The following is a 12,799-nucleotide window of genomic DNA, read 5'->3' on the forward strand; positions in this document are numbered from 1 at the left end:
AAAGCGTGCCTTTGACTTGTAACAGTTTCATCCTGCCAAAATTTATTTGGTGTATGACCCTCGTTGATCCATGTTTCATCACGATAAAATATTTTTCTTTTTTGGTTTCTCATTTCCTTTATGGTTCTTAGAAAATGTCTTCTCCATATGACAATATCGCTTCTTTCTAATAAAATAGACTTTCTGGGATTCTTTTTCCAGCGGAAGCTTATTTCTTTTAAAAGTTTCCATAACGTACTTCGACTCATTTCTGGGTAATCCTTATCATCTCGAACTGAGACAAGAACTTTATCCAATGTTGGAAATTCTTGTCTAAAGAAGAATTCATGCACTTTCCGTCGAAGTCCTTCTTTAAAATGATATTCTATTTGAAATTTTGGTTTCCCTGGAGCATTACGTGGCATTTGAAAACTACCACATTTCTCTTCTTTAATAACTCTGTAAATCGTAGATTTCCCAACACCAAGTGTACTGCTAACTAACTCAACGGTCTCATCAACACTTTCACATAAACGTTTGTCTGTAAATGATTTAAAACAATTAAATATTAATGTTTTTTCATTAACTGTTAGAGGACCAATTTTTCGGCGTTTACACGGCACTTCCAAATTTTCCATAACACTAGTATACACAATAAACTGCACCTTGCAACTGAAGTACCTACTTTTAGTGAACTGTTAAGAATTTTGAATACGCCACTTGGACCTTCCTACAAAATGGAAAAACCCACTATCACATTTTCTGTGGAATAAGTTTAGAAGGTAATTATCTAGTCAATTACTGTCGTAGATTCCTGGAATTAAAGAATTAAATGTTTGATTGTTGAAACCCTTACTTCGTGGAATGCACTCATTTCAGAAAAAATAAAACGTTTTATTTTATCTAAAGAATTAAACTTTATTTTGCAAATAGGTAGGTACTTATTAAACTTTTATTGGTTATATATAACCAATAAAATAAACATCTTACATTTCTTGCAAATTCATTAGTACCTGTTAACCTCCATCACTCCGACACTGGCAACCTTATTTAGGGATTAGTAACCCTCACTCTTAAGATCTTTAAGTGTTACGTGTGGCCTGTTCTCCTGTACGGAATGGAAGCATGGACGTTAAAGGCCAGTTCCATTAACAAACTTGAAGTGTTCGAAATGTGGTGCCTGCGTCGAATGCTCAGAATATCATGGACGGACAGGGTCAGAAATGAGGAAGTACTCAGAAGAACGGGCTTACAGGATAGGGAACTTTTTAATTATGTAAAAAGTAAGAAGACTGCATACTTGGGGCACATTATACGAGGAGAACGATACACTTTTCAGCAACTGATACTCGAAGGGAAAATAGAGGGTAGGAGAGGTCTCGGACGTAAAAAAATGTCATGGCTGCGCAATATTCGACAATGGACAGGAATCCACAGCTATGAAATGCTTCGCAATGCTGCTAAAAACAGAATTATTTAATCCAGTATATTTAACATCTCACCTGACAAGACGATGTACGGTGGACGCCTACGCAGAAATGCATGGCACATTAAGAAGAAGAACCCTCACAACTATTGTATTCTATTCTGCTCCAACCTTTATACCTGGTGGTCATACTCAATTTAAAATTGTTTTCCTATATACTTCTGTAAACTTGTTGACAAATATCTGTTTTTCATTGAGTCACCCGTATCAACAGTTTAGGGATTTGCATACATAATTTATTGTTTTATTACTCTCTCATACATAAAAATACACTATAGAGAAGTACCTAATATCAAAATTGGAACCAGAAATATAAAAACAATATCGAAATTACACACCAAACTTAAAATACCCTTACATATTAAAGAAAGCTCCAATGTAGTGTACCCTCTACCCTGTAATAATCGCAATAGAATATATATTGGAGAAACGTCCAGAAATTTGCCCGGAAGGTTAACATCGCATAAGAGTGGTATTAATCTGAATAAAGTACAAGCCTGTGCATTAAGTGAACATTCTATTACGATGGGCCATATGCCTAATTATGATCAAGCAGAAATATTGAGAAGGGAAAGAAATTACAACAGATTAAACACATTTCTAGAAATGTGTTTAATTAACATTACACAAAACACCTCAAACAAAAGAGAAGACATTGAAAATCTTAGTGCTAAATTCGCTCTGTGCGTAACCATGGTAGGGGTACCTTGAAACGATGCCAGCGTGCGTAGCGGCGAAATATGACAAAATTGGACCAATCTTTTTACGCATAAATTTTATCAAAAGTGGGTGTAAATACATGTTGCGTATTTAATTGTGCTAATGATAGCAAAAATTGTGAGTGTAGTTTTTATAGGTTTCCAAAGATTACATATAAATTAGAGAAAAGAAAAAGATGGATTCGTGCTATTAATATGAAAAAGTAAATATCACATAATTTCCTTATAATGCAATTGAAATAGGAAAAATTTAAATAATTTACCCTAAATGATATTTCATAAGGCTTCAAGCTAACTGCAGCCTGCTTGATGACTATAGCTTTTATATCATAACTTTTACTATTATTGTTTTTATTTACATGCTCTTTCACATGAAAAACTTAATTTGCCAGTACTAAATTTTTCCCTTTCTTTTCCGTTTGGGGTTGAAAAGATAAATTATGATGAATTTTTAGAAACCCAGTTTTTAATACTACATTTATTCTGTACATAAATTAAAAAAATAATTATTAATAATTGTCAAATGTTTAACCTCAAATTGGGAGGTCCAAAACTGTCAGATGAAGGCAATAGGTGTCGCGTCAGTCACGCACGGGGCGAATACAGTAATCTTCTTTTAAAGAACAGAACAAGAACTATATAAAAGTTCTTTAAAAGTTACACAAAAAAAAAAGAGATTATTCTAAGTTCAAATAAGATCAAATTTATTGTTTATTTGTGTTTGATTTTTTCCTTTCTTGATTACTTATTAACATAAACTCTGTTGCTTGTTTAATAAGTGCAAACGAAACATTTTTACATATTATGTCAAAATTTGCAATGAAGGTTTGCATAAACACAGACACTTCCTCTGTCAAACTAACCTAAAATGAATTTAAAAAATAGAAGAGACATGGTAACCATAGTAATAAGTTTTGACTGCAAGAACAAGAAAATTAAATCATACAACGTCAAATGTTAAGTAATTCTGTTAATAAAATCCTTAAACTAATTTTCGAAACCAAACTCAGAATGTCGCTTTAATCTGTGCCTTCTAAGAATTGCGAGTCAAAACAGACGTTGATAAAGATGTTATTAGAGACATGAGGAATCTAAAAATTGCATTCCACAACATATCTCCTCATCTAAGCAAAATTCTTAGCGAATTGGTTTCTTGTACTCGTACAGAGTATATCGGAATAAAAAGGAAAAGACAGTTAAGATTTGATTTCACGTACAGGGCGCCTGCGCAACCGCTTATACGTATATGCTTAACTGCTTTTCCTTTTTATTCCGATATACTCTGTACGAGTACAAGAAACCAATTCGCTAAGAATTTTGCTTAGTTGAGGAGATATGTTGTGGAATGCAATTTTTAGCCATGTCTCTAATAACATTTTTATCAACGTCTGTTTTGCCTTGCAATTCTTAGAAGGCACAGATTAAAGCGAAATTTTGAATTTGGTTTCGATAATTAGTTTACGGATTTTATTATCAGATGTCGCTATTTGCGTCTATACGAAGCCATGTTAGAGTTGCTTCCTAATACAGAAAAGATTTATTTTCACGTTCAGAGCGACTGCGAAAGCCGTTCTGATGAGGCCTATTAGGCCGAAATACGTATAAGCGGATGCGCAGGCGCCCTGTACGTGAAATCAAATCTTAACTGTCTTTTCCTTTTCAATTCTGTTAATTTTATAGTACAGTCCTCACAAGGGCAAGCTTGTTAAAGACAACAACTTCATTGTCTAATGTAGTTCCTTGTTTTAATTTTTAGTATGTTTTGAGAAAGAGTGTAATAGGTTTCCGAAACGTCAAATAAATAGTTTGTTTGATACTTTTGTGGATTACAATTTATAGTTTATTAACAAATAAGTAATATAAAATTTAAAAAAGTCACCAATAATAATAGGTCCTAAAAAGTATACTATTAAATGAAAAGAAAAGAATAGCATACATCAAGCAAGTTGGCATAAGTATATAGTCATCAAAACTTCGCGATTGTATAATAGCCAATAGATTATTGGAGATGACACTACAAAACGAAATATTCAATATCATACCAAATAGTGTTTTATAAAGGAAAAAGTCAGTTCATTTTTAGTGATAAGTAAATTAAAAAATATAGTTGCAATAAGACATATTTAACTAAAATGTTTAAATTAAATAACGCATTATTTGAGCTTTATAAACAAACCTTATCTTTGATTTACTTAATGATATTTGAGGTGTAAATATCGCGATACAATCATTATATAATAAACAAAATTGAGAAAAAAATTCTGGAAATTTAAAAATCATCCAGTATACTAGACAGAATACATTAAGAGTTTCTATTAGTAAGTATATAAGAAAAATTGCAAAAAAAATTTCTTGAATGTCTTTTAGAAAAATAATTGATAAATAAGGAAAATTAAATTTAATACTTACATATATTGCTAAATAAAAGAAATTGCTTTGCCAATTGCGTAAATATACTACTGCTATAAAGTTAACTAATTTATAGATAGGAGCTTCAATGGTTTGTGTTTCTACAAGCTCTGAATCTACTCTTTAATATCTAAGTTTAGTGCAAAATCGATAGAGTGGTCTACTATTTTTTTAAGTGTGAACTGCGGTATTCCCTTACTAAATTTGTATTGTAACAACTCGAATATCATCGCGGATTCAGTTGCATAGTACATAGATGCACACCGTAAGTCCATATGGTTTCAAACCTACTTTATATACCAAGAACTTGTTTTTTTAAACTAAATCTTAGAATTTTACTGTTTTCCCAGAAGCCAATATTTGCTCTTGTATTTCTAATCCAGTCCTCGATGTTCTCCTGCTAGTGTTATAATTTCATTCAGTTTATTTGTTATTACTTTGTAACCTCGGAAACCTTTTTTAGATGGTGCTAGAAAGGTCACAAATGGAGACACTGCGGACGGCAGCCAGATGGTTGGTGGAGAGCGAGTCGTGGGTTCGAAACTAGCTTTTGGAACCAGGAATGGGTCCAACGGACGAAATAAGTAAAGATACGATAGGAGATATTAGAAAAAGATACAGAAATAAACAAAAAGATAGATGGGTAAAATTACCAAAGATAAGATAAGATAGGGAACAGGGCACCACTTAATTTTTTGGGGTCTAAGGAGGAAATTAAGAAACCTTAGAAAAGAAAAGAGATAAGGAAAGATATTTAGGTTCAGAGATCAAACCCAAGAAAAGATATCAACTGTTAATTATTAAATAAATTTGGTTAACACTCTACATAACAAAAAATAAATATATAAGGTATTACACTTACTTACCTACGAAACTTAGTCAGCCGGATTTTTCTACTGGTCAAAGGTATAGTTATATTTAAAGGTAAAAAGCAAATATTCAGAGTTATGGTTATACCAGGGAACTTTGTTAGGAGTCGACAAATAAAATACATACATAAAACAATAACAATATATTCAGCAACAAAATTACGAAGCTGCGGAATGCAACACAAGTAATAAAAATACACAAACAACTATGAAATGGTGGTATACATATAAAAATAAGCAGAAATATAATTAGAAAATACCTTTACAAAGATATAAGTACACAATCATGCACAAATAAAGTTTTGGCGTATCTCGAGATATTACAGCAAAAAAAATGAATAAAAAATTATAACAAACACCAAAGATAACAAAAATTAATAAAATTTAAATTTACAAAAATACAAAAAAGTTACTGAAGTGAAAACATAAAAATTTAACCAAACCGCACTTGGTTAAGTCGATTATTTGGTTCGTAACAAAATATTGACTGTTCTTTAAATTTAATGCAAAACTCAGTAGTTACTCTCAACTACATTTGAAGACTTGTATGAACTTTAGGTACGTCCAGATAATGGAAGATGATATGGTGCCATACCATGTTACTTGCCCAGATAGGTGGAAATATTAAGATTATGTTAACTTACAGTAATTCCTGACGACTGCTGCATTAATTCACTGAAGTTAATACTGTACTTGTATTAAACACTGAATTTATGACTATATTTAATCTAATATAGTATAAGATAAAAAAAACTCAAAATAACAAGTGCATACACACTTATAAAGAAAATGCACAGAGAACGGTACGATAACAGAGATACAGTAAGATCTAGTCCTTATGCAAGGACTGTCCCTCCAAAAAGTAACCTGTTTTCTCTACGAGTGCCCACCGAGAAGTGACTTGGTTCCTCTAAAATTTTACCAAACTACCCAAGAAAAGGTGAGGGTATCTTCCACTCAAAAATCATAGGCCAGTTGTATGTATTTCTGAGAAGGTAAAAAGTTCTAATTAACATTGAACATAACGGTATCCTTCTACCTACAAACGTGATGAAATATCAAATCTCCTAGATTAGGTTTTTCCCGAAAAACATTACAACGGGCGTTCGACGACAATTACCGAATTTATGACAAAGAACCCGGAAAAGGATTAACTAAGGATTCGCCAGACCGGCGTCTTTAAATAAATACTTAGGTAGATTCTTCAGTCATATTTCGGTAGTTTCAAAATAAAAATTTCTGATCGTAAACACGACCATCAACGTATCATCCACATGGGTAAAAGGAATTAAAATTAATTTAATATATTAATTAAAAAAATGTTACAACTTTGGTTGTTAATTTTATTGTTGTGTTTAATAAATTAATTACTCCGTAATTTCCCGGGTCCGATTTGTCTCCCTTTATTTAGAGAAGTATTAGGATGCTTGATCTCCATTCTTGTGGTGTTCTGTTTTGTTGTATTATTTTTTGGATTAGCTTTAATAGTTGTCAGTTATATCTGGTCCTCCGTACTCTTTGTTGCTGTCACTTCTGGTTATGGTGGTTCATTATTGTCACCTTTGTCCAATAGGGATCGAAAGTACTCGGCTTATGTTTCCTTCTGAGTGTGTTTCGTTTTTATTAGTTCGTTCATCTCTATTCTTTGTTTTCTGATCATTCTCCATATTTCTTTTTGTGTTTCGTAGAAATCCTGTTTGAGAAGCTCTGTCAGTATTTCCTCTTTATTTGTCTAACTAAAGTATTCCTTTCATTTCTAAGTCGTTTATAGTGGTTGTATGCTTATTGTGTTTGTTGTGTTCTTTTTTTTACATCTTGTCGTCACTTCCTCTCTAAACCATTGGATTTTCTTTTTTGATATGTTAGTGTTCGTTACCTTCCTCTCTCAAAGTGAGTCTGTCGCTGCGTTAATTATGTTATTTTTGAATCTTTCCCAGCTTACGTCGATGTTATCGTGGAAATTATTCCACTATGCTTTTTGTTAAATTTAAGTCATTGGCGGTAGAACAGACAGTACAAGCATCAACAGGAATGTCTAGTATCTTTGATATTTCGCAGACAAATAAAAATCTAGTATAGCATTGAGAATAATGATAGTAGCCAAGATATCCATAAAAGCTAAATTTATAAACAAGTGGAGATTAAACTGAATAATTCAAAATACAAAGTTCTTTGGAATTAAATAAAAATGATTTTGCACTGAAAAGTTAAAAAGAACATTTTAAATATCAAGTTAGCTAATATTAATTTTAATTTTTCATTTAAATATTAAGAAGTTTAACACTATATATTTAAGATCCAAATAACATTTTATCCAACAGTATGTTTCAAACATATTGTTTTACGTAAAAATAAATACAAATCATCAGCAGTTTTGTTTGGGTTTTTTCAAGTTCATTAATATTATATCTCATTCATTGGCACTCGCACTCATTATCAGTTATAACTCGAGAAACTCATTAACTCATATTATTCCATAGTTGATAATTCTATAACGGACAATCTTGACCTGATATGACAGTATTTGTTCTTCTATTTTTAGCAGTATACCTAAACCAAAGACCTTGCAATAATATTAATAAAATTGGTTTATTTTAGTTAATATCGTTGGTTTTTGAAATACGCTTTAATAATACAGGACAAGAAAGGCAAGAAAAAGTTGAAGGTGCTATAAATTATATTTATGTTAATAAAAATATAATTTCTACATGATAAGAATAGAGAAGTGAATTAAAATTAGATCCCATTTTTTTCTGCGTGTGTTAAAATGATACAAACTTTATATGGTGTATGGGCTTAAAATATCAGTTTAAAATATGCAAAATTTGTTTCGTTATCAAATTCATGGAAAGAGCCGTGTACCTGTTTTCTTCATAGTTTGCCATTGTCCTTGCCAAGGGTTTTTTTAAACTTCTGAGAATTTATATAAAGCTAATGAGGTTATTAGCTTTGTTTGGCGTTGTTATTTTGTTTTATCGAACATAAAATTGAAAAGTACCTCTGGAGATTGGAGAATTAGGGAACAGTGAAGATAAATTCTTGAAGAAAGATATTTTTTTCGCGTGCCAAGTTATTTGCGATTATCAGCGATATTTGGACCATGTTCATCACCTTTCTGAAAAGTGGTATTGTGATGACTTCATAAATATTGTCATCTCATCCATTGCCGTAAATTTTCTAGCCAAATTCTATAAGATCCTTGACTCCTTTTACCATCAAACTTACCTTGCATTCATCATCACTCTCATTTAGTATTTTGTATTATTCAGTATAAATGTGTCCAAAGTAGTACCACTGGTTCAAAGTAATGTCCTGGCACTTATTAGATTGATAGAGCAGGCTATTAGGCTAAAATATATCGAAATCAATTATCATCATCATCGACTGCTATTCCATCCATCGTTCGATGTAAGCCTCCCTTGGGTGTGTCCGTTCATTTCTGTTCGATGTTTTTTGCATCGGTTCGTGACCAGCCATTCGCTTGATGTCATCAGTCCATCTGGAATAAAAACTGCCTCTACTTCTCTTATTTGTTTTATGTGTCCTACCCAGTTCCATTTTAACATAGCAATCTGTTGGATTACATCTGTTACTTTTGATCGTCTTCTTGTTTCTTCATTGGATTTGCAATCAATGAGCTTAATATCGATCTGAGTCACTTGAACTTTGTGGACTGTTTTGTTTAAAAGCATATGTTTCAGTTCCATATGTCAGAACCGGCAATACATAATGATCGAAAGTTTTTGCCTTTAAAGTATTTGGTAAGTTTGATTTATCATCATACTGTTTGTAATCTTCCAAATGCTGCTCATGCTACGGAACATCTTCTATTAAATTGAGGATAAAGTTATATCCTCAGTTATATCTAGAGATTCAATTGTTAGATATTTAATTTTTGCTAGTATTTTTAATCCTATTTCGTTTGATTTTGTATTTAGGTCTAATAGGATTTCCTGCAATCCTTCTATGTATTTTGCTATTAACGCAACATCATCGGCAAACCTCAGATAGTTCAAGTTTTATTCGCCCTCCTTTATTTTCCCATTATAATGTTCTAAACATATTTTTTAGTGCTAAAGTAAATATCTTGGGTGAAATTGAATCTCCTTGTCTAAACCCTCTCTGCAGTTTTATTTTTTCTGTTTTTACTTGCGATGTTGCATTGTCATATATAATGAGTTTTGTATATCCAGTCATCGACTCTATTGTTGCTTAAGACATTAAGGATTGCCCATTTTTTATGGAGTCAAATGCCTTCTCGTAATCAACCATAGCTACCCAGAGTGGTATTTGTATTCATTTGACTGTTCGATTAGTCAAATCAATTATATGAGTATCATTTGATATCATTTTATTTCCAAATATTAAAATCACTTTTTACAAATATTTTTTGACCTAATTATAGATATCTGTAAGCTTCTTTTCCAGTGACTCTTCCTCAGTAAACATAACAACAATAGCTTCACTTTTGTTAGTAACTTTCCGAGTTACCAACATAAAAAACGCTTTTTTTATGGTGTAAACAATTTCTGTTTATTTAGTAGTTCTGTGTTTTGACCCACGAAATTCGCAGCACAACTGTAGGTCCAGATTTCCTAGTCTTGCAGTATTTTATACATAGAATTTGTAAGTTTCTATGCTTTGGCTCCATACATATAATGAAAACAACATCTGAGAATACTAGTTATACATACGATCTTCATTTTTATAAAAGCACCTCGAGCTCAGAGAAAAAAGGAATCAAACAGGGAGATATACATTATCTCCCAAACTCTTAACGAATCAATGTCGATGTCGAAATGCTCTGCCACCTACGATTTGCAGACAACATAATATGTCGTCATATATCTTGTGTGTTGTTCCAGTTTTCATTAAGTTTGCAAGATTCCCAGAGACAAGACACTGCTGAACGGCCTTTACAGGTTGTGTCACATTCGACTTCTTCTTGCTTACTATCAGCCACTTGGTTTTCTTGATATACAACTTGAGTCTCATATTTTTAATTTTTTTGCCGTACTGTTTAAAAGTTTTGTAAGTCTACCAGTGTATTTCCTAGAAACACAGTATAATTCCAGTTTCTAATATATTTATAACCGCATCTTTAGAAGAAATACTTTTTCAGAGTTCAAATTGAACAAGAGAATTTACAGACTGATATCTCCATGTCCATATTATTTTTGCTTTCTGGTGTCAATAAAGATTATTCTTATACCTCGCTTATCTAGATTTTATTTTCTTAATATTTCAAGTTTTCCTGGTTGAGCTGTATTGGTAACCTTCCAGTTCCGTCAAGTACATCCACAGATATATCCAGGAATCTCTGTACTAAAAACTGCATGCTGAAGAAAGTCTCACTTCCTCAAAGATGCATATCCCATTTCTGAAACCGAATTGTGCATTGCCCATGTTTTCTTTGCATTTGCTGTCAATATAGATTAGCTATATTGAATTTAATTTTTCACAGCTTTAGGCAAATATGAAAATGTACAAAAGACCTAGGCATGTTATTGTAAGTTTATAACATGATGGCTCGAAAAGGAAAATTAGTATTATTATTAAACATCAGTGATTAATTTATAGAGCATGTTATTGTTTGTTCAACCTAAATTTTTATTTACTTTCAATTAAAAAAAAAGGTTTTTTCACAGCAGTTTCACATGGATCATGTAAACAATATGGAGGTTGTTCAAAGGCTGAAAAAAGAGAGTTGATTTCTAACATAAAGAGAAAAACTTCATACCTTGGCCACATTATAAAAAACAGTAGAGCAAAGATTTTGAAATTAATTAACAAAGGAAAAAAGAAGATAAGGGGAGACTGAGAAGAAGCAAATATTTGTGATTGACAAATATAAGAGATTGGACACACATTCACTGTTTCGAGCTGCACAAGATAAACATTAGTTCACTAAAACTGTTACCAACCTTCAATGAAGATGGTACTATAAGAAGAAAGACAATCAAATTAAAAAGATTAATGCCAAACATTTCTAAAGGACTTCATTTTATCAATAACTTTATTAATTTATATATAATTTGATTGTTGATCAAATTTATTTTTACTTTATTAAAATTATATTGTTGCAATTGAAATACTAAAAATACTTTTGTCTTTAAAATATTTTTTTTTGCATTTAGTTATATTTTTATATTCTAAACATTTTTCTGACTCTAAACTTCTCATTCAACACCAAATATGTCAAACATGATACAATATGCAGTGGCAATACAATAAAATTGCTGTAAGTGAAAGTAAGTACTAATTAAAGGTAATTTGAGTTAGGAAAAATTTTTTTTTGCAAAATTTGGTGAAGCCATAACATATCTCCATCACATAGGCAGGCCAATTATAATTATTGTGAACTATATTTTCTAAATTTTTTATGTCCTAAGCTTTTAAGTATTAAGCATCCTTCAAACTGTCTCAAGTTGTACCAAAGGATGGTATACCTCAGGAACTAAACATATCCATATTCAGACTCAGTAGTTTAAACTTCACTTACAAGAAAAATTTTAATAAAATCCATAAATACATACTAAACTGAATAGGTTCAGCATTCATGTATAGATCATTTTAGCAACACAGCATCATCGAATATAGATGCATGATGCATCTATATTCCTTGATAGCATGTCCTAACTATCGGAGTGGACTAAAACTGAGGAAAATTTGAATTTTTAAAATTATTTTTCTTACAAATTAGTGGAAATTTTGCAATTATTTAATGAAACTGTGCTCAAAGAAAATAAACTTTATTGTATTTTTTTAAATTACCGTTTGCTGAGTCTGCCATGAACCAGTAATCCCCAGTTGATATTTTTATAACCATTTGCAAATATTTAGTTAATAAATAGGGGATTGGATTGATATATTTAGAATATAAATTGAAATTTCTTTAAAAGTAAAGATTATTACCATACTTCTTTTTACAACAGTACTTTATGTTGTAAATATTTCCAATCCTACTAGTAACACTACTAACATGTCATTAAACTCACTCTGTTCTCATTAAATGTTATTTTAGATTCGTTTTCTAAAATTTTAAGCATAGAAAAACTAATTTGTGTGAAAAGTTAATACTAATACATTCATTTTTAATTTTTGGTTTTTAATGAAAAATAAAAACTACAAAAATGTAAACAAACAAACATTACTACCACTGTCAAAGTCCTTTGTCAAAACCTGCTAACCAGCATAGACATCAATATCACAGCATAGAGCATAGACAGGTACATGTTTGTGCTGTGCTGTGTACTGTGTACAATAGACATACATAAGCACTACATAAGTAGCCTATGTGTACAACTAGTACAATACCAAAAACAAGAAGAAAGGTT

The sequence above is a fragment of the Diabrotica undecimpunctata genome, chromosome 7 (genome assembly GCF_040954645.1).
Source record: "Diabrotica undecimpunctata isolate CICGRU chromosome 7, icDiaUnde3, whole genome shotgun sequence".
Classification (NCBI taxonomy): Eukaryota; Metazoa; Arthropoda; class Insecta; order Coleoptera; family Chrysomelidae; genus Diabrotica; species Diabrotica undecimpunctata.